Below are 13,242 nucleotides of genomic sequence, written 5' to 3' on the forward strand. Positions count from 1 at the left end.
CTGGCAAGGAATAGGCACAGTTCACAATTTATACTCTGTATATAATTACATCAATGGAGTCCTAAAACCAAAATTGCAATCATAAACATTCGAACTCGTAAAATATTAAAATATACAATATGTCAAAATAACTCAGATTCATTTATAGTTAAACTTCTATCACTACAATGTATAATATAAGTGTACTAATAAATATCAACTTTAACACTTTTCCTTATTTTGTCTAATATGCCGCCATTTATGAAATATAAATTATCTGTGTCAATAATCAAATAGCTATGCAAATTATCTTGTACTATATATTCTATCGTGACAAATTAACGGTAGACAATAAAATATATGAAGCACGAAGCTAAATAAAATATTCTCGGGTACATCTATCATACTTATGTAATAACCAAACTTTACGAGGAGAACGAAATCATATAATATAAACTTTGCTAACTTTATCATTTACATGTGAAAATATTAATTATATAACAAAGAAGTTAACTTACATTAAATAGATAATATGTTGTGTCCACAATAATACAGGTATATAAATTCGAGATACAATATCATGCGACTGTAAATCTCAATCTCCCGTGCAAATCTACCTGGTCAATACAAAATATAAATTGACCGCGAAAAATGATAATGACCAATCAAATACGTAATTTAAAGTAAGACCCTTTTGAATATTCATGAACTCAATATAAAAAGTAAAGTGTAGATTTGATTTAAATAATAATATACCTTTATCAAAATTCTAGAGTTAAACGTGATTATAAATAGAATTAATTTAAGAACTTTAAAGATATTTTTACTATTATTTATATATAATTAATAGACGTAAAAATGACACTACTACATTCTCCCCTCTGTTGAAGAAAATGACTTCCATGTCATTGTGTCTTTCTCCCCTCTTATGACCTTGTCGTCCTCGTCAAGCTGTTTACATTAAGAACTGTTCTCAATAATCTTGATGATAGCCCTCGATAGTTCCATCTCTAAACCTCTAAATCGTCCTATTTCTGCCTGATTTTCCAACCAATGTACTTTAGCTAACCAGTCTGGTTTAGTTGTGGCCTGCTTTGATGTAGTGACATAATCTTGCAGGTACTTCGGTGGTTTTCGATTTCTCTGAGGTCTAGCAAGTGTGGTAGGTTCTGGTATGTGACGTGGTGGTGTAGGTAAGTATCTACGTCTTCTTTCCCTAACTGGTTGTACTCTTGTAGTTTCATCATGTGTGGATTCATCTGCCATTTCATCTAGAGATGGATCCTCCGTCAACGCACTGCCATTATCTGATTCTAAAGTGTCATCTTCAATATTCTGACCAGTCGCTGCAGGTTCAACATCCTCTGTTCCAGGGTTAGGTTCTTCAGCAATTACTATGTCTGAAGGTAAAGCGTCCTCTACTAAACCATTAACCTGGCTACTACCAACGGCATCAAGATCGTCACCCGTGTCGCTGATAGTTACATCATCTACCCTAGGTCTTTCCACCATATCTACTTCACTGTCAGTGTTGCTAGGTGTACTCCTCCCTGTCTCTATTATCCAATACCCCTGCTCCGACTCCTCATCTGATTCCGATGCAGACATCTTTTCAATGCTGTTCCCAACAGACTTCGTCGGTGGCCGTCCAGACCTCAGCGGTTTACGCCTCTGTCTAGGTGCAGGAGCTATCTCAGACTCAACAGTCTTTGGCAGAAATCCAATTGGAAGTAGAAGATTGCGATGAAGTGTCTTCTTCCTTCCAGTTCCGTTTTCTTTCTTGACCTCATACACAGGTATCTCTTTGTTAGGCTGATTAACAATCTGGTATGGATCTTCTTCCCACTTGTCAGCTAGCTTATGTTTCCCGTCGAAGGCCAAGATCTTTACTAGGACTCTATCGCCGGTTTGTAAGATGGCTGATCTAGCTTTCTTGTTGTAGTTGTATTTTTGTCTATCTTTCCCTATTCTCGAGTGTTTTGTTGCCAACTCGTATGCCTCTTTCAATCTTTTCTGTACGGTTTCAATGTACTTCGTCACTGGTTGCTTTTGTTCATTACCAAGAAGGTTGAAGGCGATGTCAATCGGTAATCGTGGTTCCCTACCAAACATTAGGAAGTACGGTGAGTATCTGGTAGTTGTCTGTCTGGTGCAGTTGTAAGCATGTACTAATCCAGCAATGTGTGCTTTCCAATCTTTCTTCTGTGTTGTTTCCAGTGTACCTAACATACCCAGTAATGTTCGATTGAAACGCTCTGTAGTACCGTTGCCCATAGGATGGTAAGGTGTAGTACGTGATTTCTGCATGCCTGTGATGTTACATAGTTCTTTAATGATGTTCGATTCAAAGTTGGCACCTTGGTCACTGTGAATACGTTCTGGCAATCCGTAATGTACTACAAAGTGGTTGAAAAATGCTTCGGCGGTAGTCTTTGCTGTTTGGTTCCTCGTTGGAATCGCTAAGGCATACCGTGTAAAGTGATCGGTGATGACAAGAACATTTTCAAAACCTCCTTTTGATCTTTCCAGTGACAAGTAGTCCATGCATACTAGTTCAAGTGGTTGGTATGTTTCAATGCTAACTAGTGGTGCTCTTTCATTAGTTGGTGTTTTTCGTCTTATGCATCTGTTGCATTGCGTTATCCACTGATCCACATCTCTTGTCATCCCATACCATACAAATCTATCTCTTATAAGTGACAGTGTCTTATCTCGTCCTTGGTGGCCCATATCATCGTGAAGTGCTTTCATTACTTTTGGAACGCAAGTTTCTGGTAAAACTAGTTGCTTAACTGTTTGGCAATCAAGTGTAGCTTCCCTGAATAGAATTCCATCTTTAAGTTGTAATTTGTCGAAGTTATTGACGAACCATGTATTCTCTGGTGATCTTTCTAGTTGTTCCTTAGTTGGTTTGCGGTGTTCGGATACCCAGTAAATCCATTCTTTAATTCTGTAATCGCTCTTTTGTTCTGATTTGATGTCAACCAAATGCTGTGCTGGTAACGATGTATCATCAACAGTTGCAAGAGTATTCATCGACAAAGTATCGACGAAAGGTTGAGTATGCTGAAGATTGCAGATGGCTTTGACAGAAGTAGCATCTAAGTTGGATGGTGAACGTCCAAGTAACTCGGGTAATCTTGATAAAGAATCAGCATCGGCATTCTTGGAACCTGGTCTGTACATGATGTTAAAGTTGTACGATGCTAATGCTGCAATCCAACGGTGTCCAGTTGCATCTAGTTTGGCTGATGTTAGCACGTAGGTTAGAGGATTGTTGTCTGTCAATACTGTAAAGGTGTTTCCATATAAGTAGTCGTGGAATTTCTCGGTGACAGCCCATTTTAATGCCAAAAATTCTAATTTATGTACAGGATAATTTCGCTCTGTCTTACTGAGTCCTCTACTGGCGTAAGCAATGACACGCTTCTTGTTTTCCTGTTCTTGGTATAATACCGCTCCTAAGCCTTGCATGGATGCATCAGTATGTAACTCAAACTGTTTATTGTATCGTGGAAATCCCAGTATAGGTGGTGAAGCTAGTGCTGTTTTAAGTGTTTGGAAAGCTTGTTCTTGAAGATCTCCCCATATCCATGATTGACTGTTTGGATCTCGAGGTTTTGGCTTGCGTCTCTTTGATGAGCTTTTCGGTGGAGGCATCAAGTCGGTGAGTGGTCTTGCTATTTTCGAAAAATCTTTTACGAACTTCCGGTAGTATCCTACAAAACCAAGGAAGCGACGGACTTCTTCTGGTGTTGTTGGACGTGGCCAGTTGGTTACCTTGTCTATCTTTGCTGGGTCTGGTTGTATCCCATCTTTGGAGACGATATGACCAATATATTTGACTTTCTCTTGAAGGAATGAGCATTTCTTTGGTGATAGTTTAAGGTTGCTTTCTCTTAACCTCTGTAGTACTTTCTCTAATCTTACTAGATGTTCCTCATAAGTATCGGAGAATATGATCAGATCGTCCAGATAGATAAAGCAGATATCAAGATGTAGGTCTCCTAGTATCTCTTCCATTAACCTCTGATATGTCGCTGGGCTGTTGACTAATCCAAACGGCAAGCGGTTGAATTCGTAAAAGCCTAGTGGGCCGACAGTGAAAGCTGTTCTCTGCTTATGTGACTCTTCTACCTCTACCTGATGGTACCCGCTCTTCATATCAAGTACAGTATATAGCGTGTTACCTCCAAGAGCGTCTAGTATCTCCTCGCTGCGTGGCAAAGCGTAGGAATCCTTCACGGACCTTTGATTCAGTTGTCTGTAATCAATACACATTCTGAGTTTCCCATCCTTCTTTCGACAAAGTACCACATTAGATGACCAAGGTGAGTGTGAACGTCGTATTATGCCAGCTGTGAGTAGTTGCTGTAGATGTGTACGAACTTCATCAAACATGGCTGGTGGTATACGCCTATGTCTCTGCTTGAACGGTGTATCATCAGTGAGATCAATTCTATGACGAACTGCACCTGTATGACCAATGTCGGTGTCTGACATACTAAAAACATCTCTATACTGTCTAAGTAGTTGTTTACCTTTCTCTAACTGTTCATCACTGAGTACGTCTGTTGGTAAGTGTACATCGTTTAAAACATCATAATCTGTACAATCTGGTGTTTCTATATCAGCAATTGAGACAGGTTGCAGCTCACAAAGGATGGCATTCGGTGAAACTGTTATGGTTCTCGTTGTTACATTACTGATATGTACAGGTACTAATCTGTTATCTCTGTATTGGTAGTTGACAAGAGTTGGAGCTATGTCTAAGTCTTCAGGTACTGCTGCCTTATGTGTTGGTTGAAGTATTCCACATACAGGGTGGTACGGCAACTCATGGTCCATATAGCCTTGAAGCATAACATCTTTATTCGGTGGAATGCGAACAGTCTTTCCCTCTGCGCATTTAATCAATGCTAACCTGTTGCTTCTCTTGTTGAGTTCTTTCTCTCTGAGTAAAAGGCATCGAAACGTCATATACCATGGAGTAATCAAGTTGGCGTTCTGCAAAAATCTATGACCAAAGCGTTGTTTCACATCATCCATAGCTCTATGCAATACGTTGGTACCAAGTAGCAAAGGTACGGCCTTGTTGTAGTTGCTATCAGGGACTACTAGTAGTAAGCAAGGTTGTGGTAAATCTGATGGTGATGCTCCAGGTAATTCTAAGTCGACAGTGATGTAACCATGATACGGTAAGTTCTCTCCATCAGCACATTCAATGTGTAAAATACGGTTAAGTGTCTGTATAGTATGATCAGGTAAGTATTTTCGATGAAATGACTCGCTGACAGTGCTAACTGTGGAACCTGTGTCTAATAAAGCTGTAGCTGGAATACCATGTATCTTAACAGTGACTTCGTTGATGTTACCTATAAGTTGGTCAGTGACATCTTGTGTTGACTGTTGCTGTTGGTATGCATATGTTCTATCTTCAGCGTTGATCTGCTGGAAGGTATAGGCTTGTCGTGAATGGTCTAATCGTATACGGCAACCAATGGATATGTGATCAAGTCCTCCGCATCGAAAACATACGATAGGATCTCTTGGAATAGGAGTTGCAGTAGGTGAGTAGTTTTGGTTGGCTTGGTTGTCAAAGTCGTTGTCCCAGTAGGGTCGTTGTCTACGTCTACGACGATGGCGTTTCTTCTTTGGACCATACTGTTCCATGACTAATCGGAAGAATGTAGTAGCCCCTTACTTAATAAATGCCAACAACAAAACCGAAAATGAAAAACAAAATACTTTCACTTCCTAAAGCCTATGTCTATAAAAGGTGTTTCAAAACAAAAATGTTGCAATACAACTATAAACTACATAACCACCACACTAGAGTATCATAATTACAATAAATCAAAATGGTAAATTTTAATCAATAACTAATACTCAATTCTATAATTACTAAAATACACACAAATTATATCAAATACACATGAGTGTGCATTGATAAATAAGTACTATCAAATATCAAAATGATTGAGCATCATATGCAAATGAGTGCACCTCAATCAGATTATATTTATAAGTGAATAAATTAAAATAATTCAACAGTCACTTATTTCAAATCTATTTAATCAAACTATAGATTTTTCAAACTCTGTCTAAGTTCAACACAGAGTAAAGGTACTATATACTATAACTGTATACGATAGTGTTGCTTTCTGTATAAAATGTACTTTTAATGTGTAAAAATATAAGTCAATAAATTCTACAAGTACATCTGCACTCTCCTTTTAATGTAAACAATCAATCACCAAGTGATGCTAATGTCCAATGAACAAATTTTTTTTTTTTTAAATTCAATGTTCGAATGTAAAATGTTTAAGTGTGAAAGGTCAATATGTAGGACGTTAACAAAAAAATTCAAAATCCAAAAGAGTATGAATGAATGAACAATGTCAATGTGTAAAAATGTTTAAGTGTAACTAAGTTCAAGTTGAACTGTGGTATACCAATAGCACTACATGTATTTATGTATGTATGCTATCTATCAATGTATGTTGCTGTAATAAGTGCTGATGTTGCAATACGATATAGTAATCGACCAATTGCAATGTATGCTATCTAATTAAAGTCTTCTTTATGTAAACAAATTAATGTATGTATAAAATGTTGTTTTTTTTTCAAAGTGTGTAAGCAAACTATTTCAGTATACAATTATAATATATATATAAGTAAAAAGCCTACCTTATAAAGCTAAGTTACTTTTCCAATTCCAATCACAATAATATGAATACATTTGATATGAGCGTCACTGATGAGTCTTATGTAGACGAAACGCGCGTCTGGCGTACTAAATTATAATCCTGGTACCTTTGATAACTGGTTAAACAACAAAAGTTCTATTTTCAATTAAGAAAATCAAAAAAGTCTAAGTTACTAAAAGTAACTTCCGGTTTCACAAATCTTCATAACTGGAACACGGTATAAAATGTTAATGTAAATAAACACATGTGGACATCAACGGATGTAAACAATGGCACGTGCATCTTCGGACATCTGCGCATTGTTGGTAAACAAACATCACGTGGTCTCGTCTGTCGTCTGCTTCGGTGGTCACACACACACACTGGTACCCTAATTCGACTGTGCCATCAAATCCATCAAACTACGTTGGGCGCCATTTTGTAACAGGGTCGATTCTTGGGTCAAGTAATAATAAACTCTGTTTAGGGTTCGGATGATTTATTATACCAGTAGTATAAAAATAAACTCTGAAATAACAATATCACAATAATAAATAACAGATCTATTATAAAACACAAGTATCTTAAATTACACATTACACATATAGTTATGGTAAAATACAATGCACATTAATACTGTGTACTATATAGCGAATACACATAAGAGACAATCAGTGAGCTAATGTCACGTGTACTTTTAATTCACATTGTGATACACTACATAAGAATGTAACCCTTCATCGTAAATAATATACTATATAAAGTTTACTGGTTTACTATGTGTACGGTACAAAACTAAAGTTAAAACTGCAAATGTAACATTAAGGTAATCGGAACATACGATATTATTTGTTCTTTAGATACAATTACATTACAACAATCATTAAATTGTAAATACTATTTTTATAACGACTTATGAAGCCAATATATTAAATATGCTTAAAACCGCATATTTAAAGGAAGATAATCCATAACGTTTTGTTTACAACATTACATAATGAAAAATAGATTGACTCTTACCACTTGTGGAGTGAGTTTTTACTGGCAAGGAATAGGCACAGTTCACAATTTATACTCTGTATATAATTACATCAATGGAGTCCTAAAACCAAAATTGCAATCATAAACATTCGAACTCGTAAAATATTAAAATATACAATATGTCAAAATAACTCAGATTCATTTATAGTTAAACTTCTATCACTACAATGTATAATATAAGTGTACTAATAAATATCAACTTTAACACTTTTCCTTATTTTGTCTAATATGCCGCCATTTATGAAATATAAATTATCTGTGTCAATAATCAAATAGCTATGCAAATTATCTTGTACTATATATTCTATCGTGACAAATTAACGGTAGACAATAAAATATATGAAGCACGAAGCTAAATAAAATATTCTCGGGTACATCTATCATACTTATGTAATAACCAAACTTTACGAGGAGAACGAAATCATATAATATAAACTTTGCTAACTTTATCATTTACATGTGAAAATATTAATTATATAACAAAGAAGTTAACTTACATTAAATAGATAATATGTTGTGTCCACAATAATACAGGTATATAAATTCGAGATACAATATCATGCGACTGTAAATCTCAATCTCCCGTGCAAATCTACCTGGTCAATACAAAATATAAATTGACCGCGAAAAATGACAATGACCAATCAAATACGTAATTTAAAGTAAGACCCTTTTGAATATTCATGAACTCAATATAAAAAGTAAAGTGTAGATTTGATTTAAATAATAATATTCCTTTATCAAAATTCTAGAGTTAAACGTGATTATAAATAGAATTAATTTAAGAACTTTAAAGATATTTTTACTATTATTTATATATAATTAATAGACGTAAAAATGACACTACTACAGTAACTGTGAAAATTCTGTGAAACTGTATTGTGTATTGTATTTTGGTATGATATTCTGTACAACCGATCCTTACCGCTCTCCTAGTTGGTCTCGTGAAGGGGTGTTCGGCTCGAGAGCGAGAGGTCATTTGTTCAAATCCCGAACGGGTCAAACAAAGACGTTAATTAAATTTGTATTCTGTTTCAACGCTAAACACGTGGCATCATAGAGTAAAGGCACAGACTGGCAGGCTCAGAGTCGGAAATGTGTCCGGGTCGGTTGACTTTTCTTCCTGCGAACTAATATCTTGTGAACTTACACAATACAAAAACCGAATCAGCGTGTCAGTCTAAAAAAAACCGGGGTGAATACTTTTATTATATTTACATGTTATTGTCCTGAATATTAATTTTATTTGCCGCTGGTCGTCATCCATTATTTTATCGTTATATTATACAGTGAAGTGTTTTTATTTTACTGGTTTATATTACAACTTCTTAAATTTTCACTGATCAAAAGTAAAATAGGGCAGGTAAAATTTTTCAACCAAACCATTGTGATTGTTGGGATATCTTTGACGGTAAATAATATTGAATCAAGTGTGCTTTTTCGGATATATAATATTTGACGGTAAATGTTATTGAATTAACTCCGTACAACTATTATTTAGTCATGGGTCGGTTTTGAGCTTATTATTCTGTATACGCATCTTTCTATAAAAAAAATAAGACTAAATGTTGACTCAATTTATTTTGATTTATCTGATTCTTTGGGTTGCTGTCGCATTAATGTAAACCTTTATCTTCTTTTTATTCAAAACCAAATGATTCACTTGGGTATAGAAATATTGACATCCCTTGACCTCTCCCGTCCCACAGTATACCCTTGCTAAATGGGTGCGTTCGTTTTGCTTATCGGATATATAAATACGCAGCTTTGTCCGATCAAAATATAATAGGAATGTATATCAGATGCCTGGTGTAGCGAGAATTTCACGCTATCTATACCTTAAAACATTAGAGGGAAAGACGATCTACGCACGAGTTGAATGATTGAAATGAAATGTGTAAGTCATCTAAAACTTTTCAAATAAATCGCATGGCTGATTTTAACAACATTTTTTGTGACTTTTGCTAGGACAATAGTAGATGAAAAAATTATAGCAAAACCGATCAGCAAGACAATAAAAAGAAAAAAATGAAACGCCCAAAATAAGTTTATAAATTGTTGTCAACATTTTTTTCTTCATTTTTTGGCTTTTATTACAACTATTATACCAGTCTGAGATATGAATAAACCTGAAACAGCAAATTCTGTCACCTAGACGAGACAGCCGTCATTGTACGCTTCAATATAAGAGTTATTGCCACTCAATGAAGATTTTTTTCTGTTCTTACCACTCCCCATATATTAGTTTTGCTTGAAAGGATACAATGTAACCCCTGGTGTGTCCTACAACAACGTTTTCTTAATGTTAAAAAAAAGATTAAATGCAAAGAGAAAAAATTATGGAAGAAATGCTAAGATTTAAGCTAAAAAATAAAAAATGTAAATAAAAATGAAATATATAAAAATTGGAAAACTGTTTGAGATAATAATCAACTGAGGACAAATGATTATACATCACTGAATGCAGCTGATTAATTTATTGCTCCTCTGTGTCCAGTGTCAAATATTTCATGCATATTCACGACTAGATGCAAAGTGTATCAATCTGATGCAAATGCTTACAAATTTAGAGTGGCACTTTTTACAATAAGGCAGAGCGTTCGCTAGAGGTAAAACGTATCCCGTAATAGAAAAGACTTGAACCATGATGATCGAACTCGTAAGTTAAGATATTAGCGGCCTCCTTCCCTATTTTTTCTTCACGATAGAAAAATGCCATAAACAAAACGTCATGTATTAACAATAAAAAAACGGCCACTAAACGTAAATGAGATATGGACTTTTTTATAAATAAATTCCTATTGCAGCCAACATCTCACGGTTCGGGACAGGTTATAATTTCCACAAAATACGTTTGATTATTGATCGGAGATATTTTAGCAATTTAAAGCACTTTAAATCAAAAAAGTCTAAAATTGTAAATTATGGTATTTTGCTGGATGTTTTTTCCCGATCCTAGTTCGGACCCTCTGATTTTAAGAGGGCGTATCTAATTAGTAATGACCGATTAACTTTAAGTATATTGAACCTCAACTTAAACACCTACACCGGGTAAATAAGTTCGAGGTACAATAAGTAGACAATAGAAATCCTTTGTGAAATGAGATCGTCCAAGGTATCTTAGATAATTTGTTTGCGTTGAATAACAATGAAAAATGCACGAGCAGGTTTTTAAGTATGCTTAAGATATGATAAAAATAAAGCTTTAATTATGGTATAGTTTTTCTTTCAATTTTGAGGAAATATCAAAAACGTTTATTTGGAAGAATCATGTAGGTTACTATTGATTCACGATGGATGAGACCCCTCTTCAATTGTATTTATGTTTATGTATGACATGAACGTTAATTGCATGGGTTCATTGTTCTTTTGAATCGTTTGAATCCCAAATACCTGCAAAAAGTAACTTTTGATCATTGGAACTAAGGGAGATTTAACGTGTAATGGAAATATTGTAAATAAAAAAATATAGAAAGTTTCTTTTACACTGCTGAAAAACAACAAAAAACATACAAAAAAATAAATAAAAATTGCAGTTGTTACCATAGCAGCCAATTCAATGTACGTCAAAATGCTACAAAAAAATAAAATAAATATGTAAGTCTTATTTCCCGTTTACATGTTTCCCTTAAAACAAACCATACGCTAGCATGCTTCTGCCCAATTTTGAAAGACAACATAATAGATATCTATAAAATAAAAACACAGTCGTGTGTATTTATTTTATTCAAAGAAATATCTTACTGGAAAATTGTTCATTTTTGCAAAAATACTTATTGCCAAACAGATGAACAGTCAGACTTTTAAACTTTATCAGTCAAAATTGTCCAACCCTTTATGGATTTTTGACTCAAATTAATAAATACATGATAATATGTTTCATAAGATGTATAGGTACAGCAGGTAAAAATTCGTTACTCTGGATTCGTTACATCTCCTTTTTTTCAGTTTTTTAGTACTATAATGTGGCCAGGAATCAAAAGGAAAAGCGATATTTAACTATGCTTCCTTGTGAACATTTTTGGCATTTGAGCATAAACATACTTCTATGTGCAATAAATATGTCACACCCACTTTAAAATTTGTAAATATTAGATTTCTCAGAAATATACCTTACAAATGTTAAAGGCACTGCATTGCTGTTTGTCTTTTATGAACTCGTATTCTGTAATTGTAAACAAAAATGTTGAATGACAAACAATATATAAGTCGATATCACAAGTTTGTTAATAAGTAAAATAAAACAGCATGAAATTGTTAAAAAAATATTTTTAAGATATAATCAGTCTCAAGAAGTTTATGTTCAAGCTTTGTACAATTTCCACAGACTGTACATCAATGTCTCTTACTTGCAACAATGACAGCTTTATTGTAAGATACTAACGAAAGGATAAAAACAGTTAGCTGTGATTTTTAGGTACGTGTAGATTTTATCCTGCTGATCTTTTTTTGCCTTTTTAAAGTTTTTTGTTTTATACTTTTCAGGTTTATGGGAAAAAAGTAAACAAAAATGGTAAAAATTATTTATAGATGCCATTCGCTTGCCCCACTAAGTCTTGTGAAGATTTAAGTCACAAGACTTATTGTGAGACCTTGTCTGATGGATAATGCATGCATACCATTTTTTTTAAATAGGCATCTATGATATAAAATGATAAAATAATTTCGTCATTGAAGTGCAATAAGTCGCGTGACGATTTTGGTCCTGTTGATATATTTGTAGATCTCGTCTTGCTGATCTTTCGTTTTCTATAGTCTGTCCAAGAGGTTTTGATAAGGTGTTATGATTTGCTAATAAATGATTAATAAAATAAATTTCCGTTTTTTAAAATATCATGTTTGAACATTTTATAATTTGTTCCCGAGGTGACAATGTACTCAAAATACACACTTTTCAATGTATTGTCTATTTTATTAACTGGATGATCATGATCTGCTATTATTTATTGAAATTACAGAACTCCCTTCTGTCTTTCAATTATTTTTTTTTATCGTTTCGTACCTGAGTTAAGGGATCATAAAGAAGAAGAATACTTTTGATCTCGTTGATATGCTGGTATGTTACTCAAAAGTAAAAGTAATCTATCCGTCGTCTTTTTTTTGCTATTTGAAAATATCGTTTGAAAATTCTAGTATGCTTGACCCTATTTCTACAACACTTAATTGTTTGATTGATTGAAAGAAGCTCCTTCTTTATATCGGTCATAACACTTTGTATCGTTCCAAGCTAGCTAAAATATAAATTGCTTTTAAAAAGATATATTATGAAGGACTCTTATTCAAAATGTGATTATTTTTCCTTGCACTGGTTCATTTTTTCCCTTCAAATTGTGAATGTATGCAAGCGAGAAATAATTAAACCTCATTCCCTTCACAATTACATAATCTGTTCCCTTAATGATATGTTTGCAACTGAGATTATAAAAAAATTCTGATTAGATGCCTTTTAATAAATATAACCCTCTATTATCCTAACAATGTTAATACGATCAAGGCTGATGAAATATTAGCTATGTAAACAGGTGAATATTGT

At 34.1% G+C, this 13,242-nt stretch overlaps 1 protein-coding gene and 1 long non-coding RNA gene across 2 annotated transcripts in view; one reads left to right on the top strand and one right to left on the bottom strand.

Moving 5' to 3' along the window:
• Window positions 1-13,242, top strand: part of LOC143047351 (putative inhibitor of apoptosis) — a 248,916-nt gene that overhangs the window by 194,076 nt on the left and 41,598 nt on the right. The gene's annotated exons all lie outside the window — the stretch shown is intronic.
• Window positions 7,151-8,397, bottom strand: LOC143049085 (uncharacterized). Its single transcript, XR_012970051.1, has 2 exons — window positions 7,689-8,397; window positions 7,151-7,196 (listed from the first exon to the last, which is right to left on the bottom strand). It is a non-coding gene; the product is annotated as an uncharacterized LOC143049085 (long non-coding RNA).

The sequence above is a fragment of the Mytilus galloprovincialis genome, chromosome 10, assembly GCF_965363235.1.
Source record: "Mytilus galloprovincialis chromosome 10, xbMytGall1.hap1.1, whole genome shotgun sequence".
In the NCBI taxonomy this organism is placed as follows: Eukaryota; Metazoa; Mollusca; class Bivalvia; order Mytilida; family Mytilidae; genus Mytilus; species Mytilus galloprovincialis.